We start from the raw sequence: 18,211 nt of genomic DNA on the forward strand, positions 1-18,211 counted from the left end.
GGTGGCGCTGCAACCTCCCCATCGACCCTGCCTTGAGCGTGACAGGGGGCGGCGGCCCAACCCCCCAATCGGCCCTACCCTGAGCGTGACTGAGGGTGGCATCGCAACCTCCCGATCCGCCTTGCTCTGTGCATGACAGGGGGCGGCGCCCCAACTCCCCAATCAGCCCTGCTCTGAGCCCGACCAGGGGCTGCACCTAGGGATTGGGCCTGCCCTCTGCCACCCAGGAGCAGGCCTAAGCCAGCAGGTCGTTATCTCCTGAGGGGTCCCAGACTGCGAGAGGGCACAGGCCGGGCTGAGGGACCCCCCCCACCCCGAGTGCACAAATTTTTGTGCACCGGGCCTCTAGTTTTATATGTTTGACATAGACACAAATACACATAAAAACACTAGAGACATGTATATTAAACAGCAAGAGTAAGATTTTAAACAGAATATTAAAAGGCTTCATTTTCTCTACTTGCATTCATTCTTTTTGCCACCAGAATTTACCTGTCTTTCTCTCTTTTTAGTTCATCCATTTCTCGGTGATTCTATAGTCTCTAAGTGAGAGCCCATCCTCACATCCTGTGATTCAAAACTCCAGTTCAATACCTTCTTACTATCGTTCATTTTTCCCATACTTCAAGTTGTTCATATTATGAAGAAAAATCTTGAAGGGATTCCTAGAATTATGCCAAATATCTTTAGTCTATCAGCTAAGCAACTTTTATATTGTCAAATATTGTGACCCACCCCAGAATGCTATAAATATAAGTTGACTGTAATTTTTCTTCATTGATGATTACATCCCTGGCTGTAGCAGACATTATTAATACTCCACCCAGTTCCCTCTAGCTAACCCCCAAAGGCACTTGCAGACAGTCCTATTCAAAGCCAATGGTTCCTTACATTTTTCTATCTTAGAGCATTCCCTGGCTATGGAAGCGACCAGAAGTTTCAGGAACACAATGTTCCCAGGAGTGGCCTTCAACAAATGAGAGATCATAGTTGCTACATAAACATGCCAGTTCCCTTGACTTCCATGAGATGAATCTGAGATATGGCCTTTTAAAGCATCTTTGTGTTCCTGTCTAGTTTCCAATAGTTGTATCCTCTTATTCTTTTTTAAAAATATATTTTTATTTATTTCAGAAAGGAAGGGAAATGGAGAGAGATAGAAACATCAATGATGAGAGATAATCATTGATAGACTGTCTCCTGCACACCCCACACTGGATATTGAGCCTGCAACCCAGGCATGTGCCACACTGGATATTGAGCCCGCAACCCAGGCATGTGCCATGACTGGGAATGGAACTGTGAACTCCTGGTTCATAGGTCGATACTCAATCACTGAGCCATGCAGGCCAGGCATAACCCTCTTCTTCTCACATCATTCCTTCCTGACTTTTTCGCTAATATTGAGCCCGCAACCCAGGCATGTGCCATGACTGGGAATGGAACTGTGAACTCCTGGTTCATAGGTCGATACTCAATCACTGAGCCATGCAGGCCAGGCATAACCCCCTTCTTCTCACATCATTCCTTCCTGACTTTTTCGCTACATCACCATGCTTCCTGTGGCTCTTCCTAAGTAAACTGCAGAGAACAAAATCCTATCTTAACATCTGCTGTTGAGGAAACACAAACAAGGTAGTCTTTATATTAGTACCCCGGAAATCAGACTCTCACAATTAAAATTCTGGAATTGAATCACTCATGGACAGGATGGCAGCAAGTGACTCATCCTTGTGGTAATTATGGTGGTGATAACTCTTGTGTCACAATTACTAACTCTCATGTATGCTGAAATGCAATGGAGCACTGGTGAAGGGGATATATCAGCACTTGGACAACAGTGACAAATGAGCATTATAGGGAACATGAAGTTCATGACTTCTATAAATTGCAATAAAAATATTAATAAAAATAATAATAGACTCATCTAACTATCAGCTCAGAATACACTGTGAAATTGAAAAGACATCATGGCAAGGTTTAAAGATACCTTCACTCTGCACCTATAAAACAGACTATAATGATATCAGGGCCAAGATTTGAGCATTACAATGGTGCTGTTGACAAGTATACTGAATTTATAATCCCAGCAGGTTTACCATATTAAGTCAAGTCTAATGGGGAAGGAAAGGGATCTTGAGACCTAAGATAAAGACACTGGGTAGAGCACTTGAGAATCGTGTATACCCAGAATTACCTGAATCACAGAAATGACATACTCTGCGGGGAAGTCATACAAAGAGATCACAAAGAGTAGATGCCTCACAAATACTGCTCTTTGTCATCAAGACCTTCCCCCATCTTCTTTTATTCGTTATAGAGCAATAACTAGAATCAGTTTTCAACATGACTTAATTAGGGAAGTATATTCCAGTAAGAAGGATTCACCAAATTATTCATAGGTCCTAGGTAATATATACCAGCAGGAACAGGGAAGATATAAACAAAAAAAAAATGAATGAAAGTATTGACACAGGAGGTTGAGAAACATTGGACAGAGTGATTATTATTAGTGGGTATTTTTTTGTGACATAGTATTTAACATTCTGCCATGGACATCTTAATGAGTTTGTCTCAATTCATTGATAGGATGGGTGCTTAGAGGTTTAGAGATGACATTATCCTATAGAAATGCGATGGAAAAGCTGAAAGTACCTGGTAGTTGTAGGAAGGGATTAGAAGGCTCAGAAAAGTGGGCATGGTATATTGGGTACACTACAGAAGGTCAGCAAACTCCCCAGGCCACTGGTTCATAGGAAGGGCCCCATGGATACTTTCATCATTAAGTGATTAAGAATAAACCATACGCCCATGGGCTCCTCTTATGGAGGCCAGTGTTGCTGCTTTGGAACTGAAATCTCAGAGTCCAAGGGGCATGAAGAGATTACCGAGTTTTTTTTTCCATAGAAAATTTTCTTCTGGTCATTTTCATATTGTTATTGTATATATTTAATTTTATACTTACTTTTTATTAAATATTATATTATAAGAAATTCTATGTATTACAATATCATTTTAAGATAATATTAGTATGTGAATAACACTCAAATTTATTGTATTCACCTAAGTACTCTATTTTTAAAGTATTTTTATTGAGTTTTTTAGAGAGAGAGGAAGGGAGAGGGAGAGAGAGAAACATCAATGTGGAGAGCAAAATATCAATTGGCCACCTCCTGATATTTTTAATATTTAAATTGTATTTAGTATTTTCTAATACTAAAAATGATGTGATGGCTACTTTTATCATATGGTGTTCTTAGTGTAAATTCCACAATATAGCATTACTTATTTAAATTATACACTTTAAGATTCCTGGAATATATTGTAAATGATTTCCAGAAAGTTTGAACAAGTGTATATTACCAATCACAATATATGAGTAAGTTCCTCAGCACCATTAAAAAAATGAATATTATAATTTAATATATTTTGTTGCTAATTTTAAAAGAAATTTAAAAGATATAATTTACAATCAACCTTTATTTAATCTTAGAGGTAATGTAACCCAGCTCTCTTCCTTATGCATCGAAAATTTCAGAGGCCATAAAATTTTAATTAATTGTCCAAATATTCACAACTAATAGTGACAATGCCTAGAAATTAATTTTTCTCTTGGGATCTTTTCTTGCATCATGCTTCCTCAATTTGAAGATTTTTCTGCTTATGCCCAGTACTTGAAAACTTTTGTCATGTGTTCCAAAATAATCTATATATATATAAAAGCCTAAGCGACCAGCCAACTGGAGGACCGACCAACCAGCCTACCGGCCAGTAGCTATGATATGTAATGACCACGAGGGGGCAGACACTCAATGCACAGGCATGGAAACTTGGAACAGACTTATGGATCTCAGAGGGAAGAAGGAGGGGGAAGGGCAGGAAGAGATTAACCAAAGATATTATATGCATACTAGACACCCAATGCATGGATTTGTGCACCGGTGGGGGTCCCTCGGCCTGGCCTGCAGGGATAGGGCCAAAACCAGCAGTCCGACATACTGCAAGGGGTCCCGGATTGTGAGAGGGTGCAGGCCAGGCTGAGGGATCCCACTGGTGCACAAAACCATGCACCAGGTCTCTAGTAATTTATTAAGGTTGAAAGTAATCTTTTAAAGATTTTAGGCAAAAGTCTTCTGCTGATGGTTACGATTTAGACATTTATCCTTTCAAAATATTTCCCACAGTTCTTTATAAATGACTGGGAGGACATTCTCTCTTGTTATAGGGAGTAGGGTCACTCAATTTTTCAGTTGGCTTCTGGCTATAAAGTTGAATGATTCTCTTAAAATAAAAATTGTAGTCTTCTTTGCCCCACATACTATCTTCTCCTCTTCCTACTCCCCACAGCCTCTCCCAGTGTCTCTCTCCTTTCAGTAATCCCTTACCTCTTGCTTTGCCCACTCTGCTCTAAATGTTCTAAAACATCAGACTTGCACACTGTCTCTTCAGACTTTTCTCTGTAACTAGAGGCATGGTGCATGAAATTTTGTGCACTTGGGTGGGGGGAGTCCCTCAGCCCAGCCTGGGGGGATGTCCACCTGCCAGTTTAGGCCCACTCCCCAGGGGATTGGACCTATGCTGGCAGACAAACATCCCTCTTGCAGCCCAGGAGCCCTCAGGGGATGTCCAACTAACGGCTTAGACCCGCTCTCCCCAGGGAGCCTAAGCCGTTAGTTGGACATCCTTAGCACTGCCATGGAAGCAGGAGAGGCTCCCACCACTACTGCTGCACTGGCCAGCCATGAACCAGCTGCTGGCTGAGTGGTGCTCTCCCTGTGGAAGCGCACTGACCACCTGGGGTAGCTCCTGCATTGAGCATCTGCCCCCTGGTGGTCAGTGCACCTCATAGTAACCAGTCATTCCCAGTCATTCCACTGTTAGGGTCAATTGGCATATTACCCTTTTATTATGTGCAACTAGAGGCCTGATGCATGAAATTCATGCAAGAGTAGGCCTTCATAGCCCCAGTTGGCTTGGCCCTCACAGCTGCCCCAGCTGCTTTCTCTGCCCTTGCAGCCCTGGCTTCATCTGGAATGTTGTCTGGACAGTCATTCCACTGTTTGGACATTCAATCAATTTCCATATTATACTTTTATCATTATAGATAGGACAGAGTATGCAAAGTTAAGAAGCAGCCTTCTGAATTGCTTTTTCTAACTGTAATCTTAGTACTACTCTAATTCTTGAGCACTCCTATTTTTGTCAGGTCATATGTTGCTCACTTTTCTGGAGTTATAGCATGCTTCTACATATGTAGTCTGGAGCCTACCAGTATAAATAGGTTTTAGAGTAGTACCCTCCTTATCTGTGGGGCATATGTTTCAAGACCCTCAGTGAATGCCTGTAAAGACAGATAAGTGAACCTTACATATACTGTTTTTTTTCCCTATACATATATTCCTATGATAAAGTTTAATTTATAAATTAGGAACAGTGAGGGTATTAACAACAGTAACTAATAATAAATAGAACAATTATAATAATATATTGTAAGAAAATTTATGTGAATGTGGTCTCTCTCAAAATATCTTGTACTGTACTCACCCTTCTTGTGATGATGTGAGATGATACAATGTTTATGTGATGAGATGAAGCGAGGTGAATGAGACATTATTAAGTAAGTTACTTGAACACAAGCACCATGATACCACAATAATTGAAATGATAACCATGATGGCTACTGGGGGATAATGTATTCAGCATAGAGACACTGGTCCAAGGGATGATTTATGTCTGGGTGGAATGGAGTAGGAGGGCATGAGATGTCATCACGTTACTCAGAACAGCATGCAGTTTAAAACTTATGAATTATTTTTTTCCAGAATTTTCTACTTAATATTTCCAGATTATGGTTGGCCGCAGGTAACTGATACTGCAGAAAAAATAACCATAGATAAAGGAGGACGACTGTATTGAGTCCCCTAATATCTAATGCTAGGTACTACCTAGAGTTTTGTTTGTTTTTTAGGCTTCTAAATTATAAATTTCCCTTTATCTTAATGCCAACCCATTATTTAAGGCAAGGGAATAATGCTTTATTCTAATTTTTCCTTAACTTTTTCCCCATATTTATTTATTTATTTATAATTTTACTACCTATGTTTCCCTGACACAACTTTCAATATTTGGCTATTTTGTCAGCCCCTTCTTCTGAAGCTTTCTCTAAAGTAATGGCCTGGATTATGCTGTTTACAGATAGATCCTTATCAACAATGACTAAAGCCGTCCTAACTCCTCTCGGCAACTATCCAATTGGAATGTTTCCATCTGTTATATGTAAAATCTGGAAATAGAACCATATTTGTCTAAGTTCAGGACAGAAAATAGAGATTAGGTATTTTAAGCAAAAAGAGGCTTACAGAAATTGAATGGAGGAGCATGAAGGAAAACGGCAGCTCTAAAACTATTTGGTTTAAGACCTAATAGGTGTGATGCAGGCATCAGGAAGCCATGGCAATGCTGAGGCTGCCCTTTGCAAATGCCCCTCAACACTCATGTACCAGGATCTTTCTTGGTGTCATGATCAACTCCAGGAAGACAGCCTCTTTCTCACCTTTATCTTTTAGATCTTCTGAAGGTGCATCAAGTTAGGGAGACCTCACTCCTATCCAGAAACTAGTAGAGAGCCTAGGAAATGCAGATTTTAACTTTCCAGTTTTGTAGAAGCTGGAGGAAATCAGAAAGGAGGTAGGAATAAATTCCAAATGCCAATAACCATGTCCAGCCCATGGACCTAAGAGAGGGCTTCCTCTCTTCTTCACTTCTCTCTCCTCCCTGAACCAAGTGCTCTATTTATAAAACCACCCTTCTCTGAACAATATTCTGTTGGAAATATATCCTCCACCCACCCCCCTTACCCTGAAGTTCAACGCACTCCTCTTTGCTGCCCAGTTACTGTTTCCTACTCTAGTTACTGCTTCATACTTCAGTCAAGTCAAATATCTTCCATGAAACCTAAGAGGGGCAAGCTTTGATAAAAAATTCAGAGTTCCTAGACAATAGGAAAATAGTTCTCCCTTGGATAGCACTTGCTTATTCCTTTTTTATTAAACAATCAAGAAAAAAATGAAAGCTTTAAAAGTCCCTTTTCTCTCACACCATGATTCTCAATTTAATTCCAAATGTCTGATATGCAGTGTAAGGGCTCACAAAAAGACACTAAAGAGTATCCTGCATGGTGAATGAGATCATTAAGACTGCCTTTTTATTATTTTCTCAGTTGTATATAAATGTACCCCCAGGTGTTGTCCAGATGCCTTTACCAAATTGTTGTGTTTTTTGCAATGTCCTTCATGTTGGTCATTTGCATATCCAAGTGGGAGAGTTCCTACTATCTGCCTCAAAAAATTCTTCAATGAATTTGCTTGCTTAGATAGGTTTGAGAGAATCATTCACAAAGTACAAACATGTGAAGTTTGCGTATATATTAAATTCTTTTTTTAATATTACTTTCATTATTGCTCATGCATATTCCTTTACATAAAAACAACACTGTATACTTGAGTGTCTGTCTTGTTTAAAAGCACATTATGTGCAGTTCAACTGAGAACAATAACAGAATTGTATGTAAATGCATATATGGGCAAAGATTAAACAAGAAAGACAGAATAACTGCACAAATATCCAAGGTGATGTTTCCTGCATGTTAGCAATGTGAATTAAATGTTAAACATTATGGGCAACATCCATACACATACTCCCACAGTAAAGAAGGACCAGCTTAACCAAATACCCAAAAGGTTATGGAATAGCAGGTGTTTCTTTGACTCAGAACCTGTAGTAACGTTAAGCCTATGTGTCACTAGATAAAATGCCTATAGAAACTAGAACAGTAACATAAATGAGTGAAGCTGATGGGTGGAAAATTGAAATATTAGTTGACATTCCGTCTCAATACTGAGGATTAGTAAGCAATGACAGGGACTATGGTGTACTGGGTGGCTCAACTTTGGTCTAAAGAGATTAATTGCTACTTAGGAAGGCAAGCCCACTATTGCCAGAGTTTCCATTTTTTTTCAAGAGAAACCAAAGTTGTTTCTAACTTTTAATATTGCAGTTGATATAATTATTAACAACAATACTGTAGGCTAGCACACCTATACCAAGGCTGGACCTGACTTGAGAATACCAGGTTTTACTCTTTCGTAAGTTATTCCTGGCATGTAGGAAACTGGGATGAGGGAGCGGCCATCTAAGATGAATGATTGAGAAGCCGTGTCAAGGTACCAATCTGTTCCATTCACATTCCCTGACACGTTCCTTCAAGTCTCTCTTCAATGTCATTTCCTCCAGGAAACCTTCTCTTACCACTTCCCCACCCAGACTAGGTGAGATGTCCCTTAGTGCTCCCAATATAACCTTGACATCCATTGTTAAAATGCCTTTAAAGTTATTGTTATACCTTCCTTAACTGTCAATTTTCCTGGCCTGACTAAACATTCAGTGTAGGACCTTGGCTTATCTTGTCCATCATTTTATCCTCAGTCTCTAAGCTGAGGAAAATATATAGTAGACACTTGATTAACATTTGATGAATAAATAAATATTACATAAATGTTAAAATATGAGAATTAACTATTGTTTTATTGATAAAAGTATGCTGGGCCTACATAACATAAAATAGAGAATAGGGTGATTATTATATACTAGTGGCCTGCTGCACAAAATTTGTGCATGGGGGGGGGGTCCCTCAGCCCGGCCTGCACCCTCTCCAACCTAGGACCCCTCGGGGGATGTCTGACTGCTGGTTTAGGCCCTGGGATCGGGCTTAAACCAGCAGTCGGACATCCCTCTCGCAATCCGGGACTGCTAGCTCCTAACTGCTCACCTGCCTGCCTGCCTGATTGTCCCTAACCACTCTGCCTGCCGGCCTACTTGCCCAAAACTGCTCCCCCCTTTGCCAGCCTGCTCACCCTCAACTGCCCCGCTGCCTGCCTGCTCACCCCCAACTGCCCCCCCCCTGCTGGCCTGCTCGCCCCCAACTTCCCCCACTGCTGGCCTGATCACCCACAACTGCCCTCCCCTCCTGGCCTGATCGCCCCTAACCGCCTCTACCTCAGCCCTGCCACCCCTCTTGGCCCCTAACTGCCTCTACCTCGGACAAGCCACCATGACTTTGTCCAGAAAAATGCCTGGAAGGTCTCCTGGAAGGCACCCCATGGGGGCATGGCCAGCCTGGGTAAGAGGCTGAGGGCTGTTTTCAGGCCCCTCCCTCGGTGGCTGGCTGGGGTGACTCAAGCCTCCTGCGTGCTCAGGCTGGCTCTGTGGCCGCCACCCACAGGTCCTTCCTTCAGTGGCCCACCAGGGAAGGCGGGAAACTTGGCTTCCTCCATTGCGGGGGCGACCCAAGCCTCCCACTCACTCCAACTGGCTCTGTGGCTGCCGCCATCTTTGTCCCGCTGATTTGCATATTCCCTCCTGATTGGCTGGGGGCGTTGTGGAGGTATGATCAATTTACATATTAGTCAATTATTAGTGTAGACAAGAAAAAGAACATTAGCATTTAAAAAACTAACATTTCAGGCCTAAATGATCAAAATTAATGTATGTATTTGGATATATAGAAAAGTTATGAAGTAATATGAGAAATATTAACATTAATTTAGTTTTAACTTGAATGTCTGTAGGGCCATAAAGTCAATTCTTTTATTTGGCACCATCAGTTAGTTTATTTCTTAATTGGAATGATGTTTCTTGCTGAATTGAGTGCCCAATTGACTTTATTGACGTAATTAGTATTTAAAGTGTTTTAGAATGAAGTCTGGATATTTCCTTTTCCTTGAAATGTATAGTAAAGATGCCTTAGTCCATATCCATATGTAGCAAGTGAAATAAATTAGTATGCAAGCAGCTCTCAGGTTTATTTCATGGGTTTCATTTATGTAGCAGATTATTACAGTAAGTAACTGAAAATATTCATGGATGATATTGTATTGTCAACATTGGACCATTCAATTGACCTAATTTTTCAGTCCTGTAGAATGCTTCTAATTGGCCCAATTGAATCAAAGATTGCACTTGTTTTGAAGAAAAGAATTTTAAAATCATTGTGACAGCTTCTTTTAAGTTTCAAAATCAAAATAATTGAAAAAATTTTATCTTAGTCACTTCTCTTATATATTAGGATCTCCAGCTGTAAATAAAATCAAAGAAAATTACTTCAGTTTTTCTCCAGTGAGTTAGTCTTTAGTAAAAGTTCAAAGTGGTAACAGTTTACCAACACTATTGCATACTGTAAAAAACAAAAACAAAAACACACACACATGCATTTAAATTGGGTGGTTATGGCCCCAGATCATCCTAAATGTTATCTAATAACAAACAACCTTAACATAGAGAATACAAAGTACAGGAGCATTTAGTTTCTTATGAAGTAATTGGTTAAACCAAGGAGACTAGCAATCTAGGCCCCTTGGCCCCAATCTGAATCGTTCAATAGAAAGTAAAGAAAAACTGTTCATATGTTGCTTCAAATGATTAATTAGCTGATATTATCAGCAGTGGCAGTGTTAATTACAATAATTATCTAGGGCTTAAGTTTCTGTCCCCTAAAAGCTGCCCCCAAAATATGTCCCTAACTTCACTTAAGATTCAGATTGTTCACAATTGGTAATCAGTGAGAAGATGACATATTGTGGTCACATTTGGCAACCATGAGTGAGTCTGACTTTAAATTTCTTATCCAAGGAGACCATCTCAAGCAAAATGTATGTTATGTCTAACACACACACACACACACACACACACACACAAAACAATATTATTGAAAAGTAAACCAGAAACAATTGTCTTTTAATTCATAACCTTAGCTAATACTACAACTTTGTTCTCAAGTTGAAGTTGCCTGTATTCAGAACAATTATAATAGACTATGAATGTCCTAAATTAACTGGATAATTGATGCATTTAGCATTCAATGAAGTCCATTATTCAGTGCCTTAAGCTGCCAACTGGGACATGGTCAGTTCATCTGATAATTTTGGTTATCATCATTCATCCATCTGAATGTTAAGGGTTGGAGCAAGTGGAACAACTTGGCCCATTTAGGGTTTAGGATTTTTTTTTTAATTCCCTAAGTTTCATTTCTAAAACTCTTTTTCCATAAACTTTGTATATCTTATGAAACATTTATAGAAACATACTAAAAATTAGAATTAAAATAGTTACAAATAATCTTTTGTGTAATGAAGCACATTCATTGCTGTGTAATGACAGCATCCAATAGAACATGTCTGCATTCTTTTGTTTAAATAATTCAGCTTATACTGTAAGTAGCACATGTAGGACTACAAGAGGAATCAAGGAAGCTCAAAATACATCTGCTTTCTGATACTTTTGAGTCATACAAATGAATTAAAGCAAAGATGAGTCTATCATTCATTGTCTAAACTATTTACATTTGAGAGCAAAATTAATACTTACCTGAGGGGAAAATGTATAGTACATCTCCTTTCCAGGCAAATGGGGACAGTCCTGTGAAACCTAGAACTTGCTTCAAAGAATTTATAGTTTGCTTCTTTTCCCCTTTGTCATATCTTATTGATGATGCATTCTGCATTTTTTATGACAGTTTTCGTCTTATTATAGCATTTAGAATTGTTACTCAAGTTATGTTGATGAGTCTGTGCTATTTCATTTGGCTCCTGTGATAAAGAGCAAGCATTAATAGGTGGCTGGTGGGGATTTGGGTTATAGACTGTGACAGTGTGAATGCCAGAATCTCATTCAGCAATCACACTTGCAATCTCATTCTCAGCTGCATTAGACTCTAATCAACTGAGCTAACTGTTCATCCTAACAGCACTTCATGACTTTACATGATACTTTATGATTCAGCTTCTCTAAACAGAGATTCTCACAGTAACCTCAAACCTGAAAGGGAGACACAGAGAGAAGTTGATCATGTACTGAATAAGAGCCAAAAAGTCTGCAAGATTTGTTTTTCTTTTCTGGAAGCTTTGTTACCACAGCACAGATCTTTGTGCAAGGACTTCCACTGGGTCGTGAATAACAAATGTCAATGAGTCATTATGAGTAATACTAGGTGGTGTTTATGCTTTAGCCTCTTTGATGCATCCTGTAGGCTGGCAGAATTCAGGCCAACTGAGTAATTGCTATAATGCACTCCCCTTTCATAATATCTGTACTGAGTCTTTGTTGCTGGCACTTCAGTTTGCATTCCAGCATCCTTTCATGCCAAGCCTGGTGATTACTTTAGATCCCTGAGCTACAAGAATAATTATCTCCCAAGAAGTCACTGGGGACTCTTGAGAGAAAGGAGGAAGGTAGTGAGAAGAATACTAGATGAAAGATTAAAGTACTAGTATTTCTTTAGTGATATAAGTAGGGGTTTGGAGACAAGATGGAGAACACTCACTTACCAAATGTTTAGCAGGGGTCCTCAAACTTTTTAAACAGGGGGCCAGTTCACTGTCCCTCAGACTGTTGGAGGGCCGGACTATAGTTTAAAAAAAAAAACTATGAACAAATTCCTATGCACACTGCACATATCTTATTTTGAAGTGAAAAAACAAAACGGGAACAAATACAATATTTGTATTTGCATGTGGCCCGCGGGCCGTAGTTTGAGGACCCCTGGTTTAGAGTGTCAGGAGCCTGAAATTTAAGCCCCAATGTTGACCAATTATATGGCCAAACATTAAGAAATTAAATAGCTACATACATCTTTAGTGATAGCATAGAGAAACTTTGCCAAATATAGAGTTTCCATGTTATTTAAATTTAGATAGTACTTCACTTTAGTTCAAATTATTTGTCAATTAGTGAACTCATGATTTGTCAAATTTTGAAGGAAGATCTGATTTCCAGACATCCTCAAAGATCATGCTCCCTAACAACAGTGAACAGTTATTCTACTCTTACACCATTACGCATACTCTTTGGCCTAAGAAAATACATCATATTAACTAAATGAAAAACATAGCACCTTTGGCTGAGGAGGACATAGTGGAGTTAATTAGTAACAAATGATCAGATAAATAAGAATACATTAGATGAGAAAAAATAAATAAATGATGAAATGTTAGGTCAGCATAATTTTATGATTATTGCAAAAAAAGTAAATAAAATTTTTGTGATTATTTACATTTATGGCTTGCTTTAGTAATGTGTCATCTATTACCAGTTTTGTTTATAGAAAATATGGCTTTTGTAAAAACATGTTTGTAATGAAATATAAAATCCAAGAAAAAGAATTTCATTGCAAAATAAACTTGTAGATTCATTACCCTTGGCAATATTGTCTTCTATAGCATCATGTTTCTCAGAGACAAAAATATGGTGGGCCTTTTTAAACTTTTTATTTATTTTTTAACAAGCCACTTAATGTATTTATCTTTCGGGGGAAAATCTGGGACCAATCAGATTCTATTTTACTATAAGATAATTTATTACTATGCTAAGTGTTGCCTACTTTTTTCCAGTTAAAACAAACAAACAAACAAAAACAACACACAAAAAACAACTAAACATAGGATTGTTTCTCAAACATTGACATATGTGATCAGGCTAATATAGTAATGTGTACACTCCTAATTCTAATATAAATTACTGCAATCCAAAATACAATCTGCGTACAGCCAGCAAACAGAACTGTTTGACTGTGGGGTGCCTGGGTTAGATTTTGCATTAGAATATACACTGCATTCATAAAGCTTCTTTTCAGAAATGTAATTAGCTTTTTTATGAACTAGTAAATGTAGTATATAGAACACCCAGGAGATTTCCATATAGCCACATTTATTCCCACATGTCTCTGGGAATCATAAATGGTTGTCTCCTTCTGAAATGTATTAGGACAACTTACATTAGGACATGATTGTGAATCTGATTAAGGTGGAACACAGTTTGGTTTCTTTTACTCCTTTGGGATGAGCATGTTTTTGTATAGCAACGAGAAGAAGAAAAAGCCTTTCACAAGATGTTTCAAAGGCATGTTTTCATAATGCACATAAAAAAGGAATTCATGCTTATTAAAAAATTGGTCTATACCTTTAATTTCTATATCTTGCCAAGACAAAACTTGAAGAAAAATCTTCTCTAGTATAGAGCATGTTTCAGATGATGATTTGAGGTGTCAATGAAAGCTTGTATAAAAGGAATTTCCATTCATAATTTCTTCTAGGAGAGGAGAGACTGGTTGAAAAGATTTTCTGTTGCCTAGAAATGTTTAAGAAAGAAAGCAAAATGACTTCATAAGTGGTGGTAATACTTTATGACAATTAAAACACTTTATTCTATTTAGTGAAATAAAGGGTCAACTTTAAGGAAATGTATCCAAACTGTATTAAGAAACAAAGACACCTGACAAATATTTGACATTGACTAGAACTTGGAAGATGAAGGGTGGTGAGAGGATTCTTGAGATGATAAAGAATGGGTAATATGAGTAAAAAGGGTAATAAATGAATATGAAATCATAGTAATGATCTATCTTCTTAAAATTAAAAACTGAAACTGAAATAAACTATTTTTAAATTATTGATAATGATTCACACATGTGTGTGTGTTTACTCTTAGATTATCTCATTTTAAAAGGCTAGATCAGTGATTCTCATACTTTGCTGCATACTAGAATGACCTAAGGTACTATCCTTCAGAATAATCTATAATAATAAAAGCATAATATGCTAATTAGATTGGACAGCCTAACAACCTTCTGGATATCATTCCGGACGTCCTTCCTGATGAAGCCACGGTGGTGGGGGCCGAGGCAGAGGTGGTTGGGTCAATCAGGCAGGCAGGTGAGCAGTTAGGGGTGATCAGGCAGGCAAGCAAGTGGTTCGGGGCAATCAGGCAGGCAGGCGAGCAGTTAGGGGTGATGAGGCAGGCAGGCAGAGTGGTTAGTGGTGATCAGGCCTAAACTGGCAGTTGGACATCCCCTGAGGGGTCCTGGATTGCGAGAGGGTGCAGGGCAGGCTGAGGGGACTCCCCTCCAGTGCTCAAATTTTGTCCACCGGGCCTCTGGTTAATGATAATCTCTGAGAATGGGACCGAGTATCTATCAGCATTCAAACAAAAAGCACAGTTGGTTACAATATCCAGCCATGTTTGGAAACCAGTGCCCTAAGACCTCCCTACAATTACAACTAAGAAGTTAACCCTTCACAGAACAAGATTCCCCAAGATTCCCTAGTTATAATCAATGTTTATTCTAATGGGTTGATAACCATGTCATACTGATTATTAAATACTAGAGGCCTGGTGCACAAAAATTTGTGCACTCAGGGGGTTCCCTCAGCCTGGCCTGTGCCCTCTCACAGTCTAGGACCCCTCGGGGGCTGTCCACCTGCTGGCTTAGGCCCTCTCCCAAGGGGATCGGGCCTAAGCTGGCAGTCAGACATCCCCCTGGCAGCCAGTGAGCCCTCGGGGGATGTCCACTTGCCAGCGGGGAGCAGGCCCAAGCTGCAGTCGGAGATCCTTAGCGCTGCTGAGGAGGCGGGGTAATTTGCATATTACCCTTTTATTATATAGGATAGAGGCCTGGTGCACGGGTGGTGGGGGCCGGGTTTGCCCTGAAGGGTGTCCTGGATCAGGGTGGGGGTCCTGCTGGGGTGCCTGGCCAGCCTGGGTGAGGGGCTGATGGCTGTTTGCAGTCTGGCCAAGCCCCCCACCAGGAACCCTCACCCCATGGGGGTGTGACCAGCCTGGCTGAGGGTCTTAGGGCTGTTTTCAGGCTGGCCACACCCCCTTTAGGGTGGGGGGCCCTACTAGGGTGCCTGGGCAACCTGGGTGAGGGGCTGAGGGCTGTTTTCAGGCTGGCCACAGCTGTGGGCTGGAAGCAGGTATCTGGGATTTATATATCTTCTATGATTGAAACTTTGTAGCCTTGAGCAAAGCTCAGGCCCAGCAGGGCAGGCGGGAAGTTGGCTTCCTCCATTGATGGGGCAACCCAAGCCTCCTGCTTGCTCCAGCTCCATGGCCTCCACCATCTAAGTTGGGTTAATTTGCATACTGGCTCCTGATTGGCTGGTGGGCATAGCTTGTGTGTAGCAGAGGTATGGTCAATTTGCATGTTTCTCTTTTATTAGATTAGATATTTTGAATATACTTCTTGATAAAATTTCTGTGAACATGGTATATATGCAATGATACCTGGCCAATCAAAGTTATATTTAGCTTGTTCTTACAGTTAGTCCACTTGGTCTTTAATGACATGGGTTTGGTCACGAATTCCAGCCACTTTGGCTAGAACCCTGCAAAACTATCTTTTTTTTTTTTTTTTTAATTCCAATTTTCTCTGAGAGTTTATTCACCATTTACATTAGTGCCATTGTTTATGGCCAGGCTTTTCAACATTGCTGCCTACTTTGATGCTTGACATTTTCAAGCATCTACACTTTTTTAATATATATATTTTTTATTGATTTCAGAGAGGAATTGTAAGGGAGAGAGAGATAGAAACATCAATGATGATAGAGAATTACCAATCAGCTGCATCCTGCATACCCCCTACTGAGGATCAGGCCCACAACCTGCACATGTGGCCTGACCAGGAATGGAATTGTCACTTCCTGGTTCATGGGTCAATGCCACACTGGATGAACAATCAAACATCTACATTTTTGTTATTGTGCCCAACCTATTGATTGGAACTCCTTAGGTGTTGACACTGACCCAAAATTGCAGGCCCACTACATGAAGTAGTACTGTTTGTGCTCTGCACAACACTAGGGGGTCATCATTTATATCAGTAGTCACTGTAGATTTCTCTCTGTTGTTCAATAATCTTCATGTCCTTTTGGATATAGTATGCTGAATTGATTATTTCTTCCTGGGTGGCAGGTCCCACACTGTCTTGGTTTCTTCTTGTTCCACCATAGTCTTACTGCTAAAGATTCAGTTGGTTTCATGATCAAGGGACCCCTGAGTTCTACATAACACTGGAAAAATAAAGTGCTCTTTTTAGATAAGAACTTGCAACATTTTTCTTTGGAATTTTCATAGTGAACAGATAGTAAGACAAAGTAACAAGTAACTTATAATAATTAAAGAGTTTCATAAATCAAACAGAAAAAATATATACCCTATAAAAATGACGGCACTATTGGTTTCATTTTTCTCAGTGACCTCTTGATCCACTCTGCTGGGGATTAGTGGAAGAACCCTGCAAGAGATAAAATATTAACTGATTTTGAAGGATGAGGAAAAAGTGGGGAATCGGTAGATGGTGGGTATGGGAAGGGATATCCTATATAATAAAGAGCTAATATGCTAATTAGACTGAACAGCAGAATGACTGTCCAGACTACCTTCCAGATGAAGCTGGGGCTGCCAGGGATGCCGAGGCTGGGAGGGGCTGCGAGGGCTGAGCCCCTTGCACAGATTTTGTGCATTGGGCCTCTAGTTTTACATAAAAAGAAAAGAGAGAACAAAGTTTCAGAAGTGCAGTACTCTCTGGCATGCCTTTGGAGCCAAGAGTGGATCTTTATCCTTGTAAGGAGAAGAAGATCTAGAGTTGACAGTGTGACAGGAATTGGTGCAGAATATGTAGTCAGGGCTCAGATCATAAAAGATCTACATGCCAAGGTAAGGTGTTCGGGATTCGTAAAGAAAAAAGAAGAAGGAGGCAGACATTTAAAGATCCTAAGTAGCAAAATTAAAAAGAAAAAATCATTTTATACCCAAAATCCAAGCAAGTGGAGAAAAAAATGGAGGAGGATAGGTACTAAATTGAGGAAGAGTGGTGAGGAGACTGTTTTGTATTCCATGGAGATAGCAGAGAACAGATTAGGGAGATATTAGAAAGATTGAACCCCATATAATTATTGCACATTTAATTTGGACCTTAAGTGAGAATAAATAAAGATTTATGCCTACTAGCATTCTTTCTCAGATATCTTAGTGGATGTTCATGCCATTCAATGAGTGGGTAGAATGAATTTGGTGGCAGTCATAAGGTGGGGTAGAGACCAGTTTGGAGCCTCCATGTTGAATTTGAGGGATCTAAGGCCTTCAGAGTACGTTGAATTTATAGGCCTGGGGCTCAAAAGAAAGACTGAGTGCCTTAGCATTGGGAGGCACTATCCTATCTAATAATAGACAAACATGGTAATTAACCATACCTCCGACACGTTTCCCATTGGCTAATCAGGGCGATATGCAAATTAACTGCCAACCAAGATGGCGGCCGGCAGCCAGGCAGCTGAACCGAACAGGAGGCTTGCTTGCTCCAGTGATGGAGAAAGCCAAG

This window comes from Myotis brandtii, unplaced genomic scaffold (genome assembly GCF_000412655.1).
Source record: "Myotis brandtii unplaced genomic scaffold, ASM41265v1 scaffold649, whole genome shotgun sequence".
In the NCBI taxonomy this organism is placed as follows: domain Eukaryota; kingdom Metazoa; phylum Chordata; class Mammalia; order Chiroptera; family Vespertilionidae; genus Myotis; species Myotis brandtii.